The following is a 2,572-nucleotide window of genomic DNA, read 5'->3' as shown; positions in this document are numbered from 1 at the left end:
CTATTATAGGAGGTGGGGCGAATTCACAAATAATTTACAGTTGTCCAGCCCTGGTCTATATTTGATTTCATAGTTATATTCTATTCTATTGTGCTTATCGTAGTTCATATTTCATTTTATTTTACTCCATCTCTTTATTGGATTATCTGTCTGATTATGTCTGTCCTCTAATGTCGCACCGAAAATTACCAAAGCAGATTCCTTGTATGTGAAAACTACTTGGCAATATTTCTCCATCACCACAAATCCGCACCTCAAATATTTTCACGGCGGGGGGGGCATAATCCCACGGGACAATGCATATTGGGAACTTGTTTCGCATGACATGGAAGATGATTAAACAGAAGGTTTTGTAGATACAGTACTGAATTCTGCCATCCGGACACATGCAATTTGAAATATGATTATAGAATATAGAATATCAGGCATAAAATGGTTATGCGATTAAAATGCGATTAATTAATTACAAATCCCTGACAGCACCAGGGGCGGATTTAGGATTGTAGGAGATCCGGGGCTTAGCCCAGATGGGCCCCCTTTTTTTTTAATTTAATTTTTTTTTTTTTTTTTTTTTTTAATTTTTTTAATTTTTTTGGGCAGGCAAGGGGTGGTTTGGAGGCGGTCAGGCACGACCCCCTCCACGACAGATTTTCTTTGAATTTAATGAACCTGTACGTGCAATTTCCTGCAATATAGAGCCTTCAATCTTGACCAATAAAGCTGCTCTTTTCACTATAAAACTCAGTTAACCATAACGTAGTTATGGTTAGATTTATATAATGGGGGGGGATATATCATATTTTTCATATAATCAAAAAGTGGTGGAGCAAGATCATACCTTTGCTCCCCCAAGTTCAATAGTGGGAGAGCAGAGATGCTCTGAATGCTCTTATGGCCAGGCGTCTATGATTCACTGATACAAAGTAAAATAGTGCAGTGCAATAAAATAGTTAGTAAAATAGAATAAAATAATGCAATAGTGCATTGCAATAAAATAGTTATCATCGTATTTTTTCGGGAGGCCGGTAAGGAGTGCATTACAGTAGTCGAGTTGGCTTGAGATAAAGGCATGGATCTGGTTTTCAGCGTCCTTTTGATTTATAAATGGCCGTACTTTAGCTATGTTTCTAAGGTGGAAGAATTAAGTTTTTGTCAACTTGTTGATTGTGATTTAAAGCTTAGGTCTGAGTCTACCATAACACCAAGACTTAACTCACTCAAATACAGTTAGCAGCTGGATAGACCACAGATGGAAATTAGCTTCTGCTAAATCTGGTGCAAACATATTTTCATGTAACAATGATGAATTGTAAAAAAAAAAAAATCATTTTTTTTTATATAGATTCGGGGCTTTTCAGAATACATCCGGGGCTTGAGCCCAGGTAGCCACCCCCTAGCTCCGCCCCTGGACAGCACTAATATATACAAATTCTATTCTATTCTATTATTTTATTGCACTGCACTATTGCACGATTTTACTTTTATCTTACTCTTTTTATTACTATATCTATTTAAAACTGAATCAAACCATAAACAAGGTTGCCTGTTGGGATGTTAGATCCTAATGTGAAAAACTGTGATTTTATATGTCTGCACTTTATGTGCTCATTTTATGCCTGTCTTTTTCTGTTGTGAAGCACTTTGAGCTGCAGTTTCTGTATGAAAGGTGCTATACAAATAAAGTGTATTATTATTATTATTATTATTATTATTATTATTATTATTATTATTATTATTATTATGATTATTATGATTATTATGATTATTATTATGATTATTATTTATTATTATTTATTATTATTTATTATTATTATTATTATTATTAGAGAGGAGATCCGGTACAAGAATCTTGTTCGTTGGTTGACCTTTTTGATTACATTGTTTGCCATTTTGTCACAGGAAAGATTTGCCTCTAGGATGGACGGTGGACCCCAGGTATGTAATTTCATCTTTCCTTAACAACAGAGAAGTCGTTTGTCTTGCTGAGTTTGTTATTTGACCCGAAGAGAATGGACTCTGTGGTGGCCAGATAACACAGCTGACTTAACCCTTAACATCGTTCTTCTAACTACTAGCAAACTCGACATTCTTCATACATACATCAATTGAAACTGTATGGGTGGAAATCCTATTCGAAAGGGCGAAATCCCTACTGGTTGGCACAGTCTACAGGCCGCCAGATCATAGTGAATTTTATGATACACTGGATGGGTGTTTAGCTGGAGTTGAGGATGTAGACAAAATTCTTATTGGAGACTGGAACACGGATATGCAACGAAAAGATGCACCCGTCTTCAAGTCATTCAGTAGGTTTTGTGATCTGCACGGCCTCAGCCAGCTAATCACCCAACCCACACGTGTATGTGAATCAACTCAGACTACCATTGACCTCATTCTGACCTCCGACAAGTCCAAGATCTCCAAGAAAGGGGTTATAGCATGCGGGTTAAGTGATCATTATATGATATTCTGTACCCGCAAAAAACTAAAACAAAAGGCTGGCTGCCACAAAACAGTCACATCTAGAGACCTTAAAACCTACTCTAGCGAGGCCTTTAACCTTGAACTGGAG

The sequence above is a fragment of the Notolepis coatsorum genome, assembly GCF_963971535.1.
Source record: "Notolepis coatsorum genome assembly, chromosome: 3".
Taxonomy (NCBI): Eukaryota; Metazoa; Chordata; class Actinopteri; order Aulopiformes; family Paralepididae; genus Notolepis; species Notolepis coatsorum.
This window is presented reverse-complemented; position numbering follows the sequence as displayed.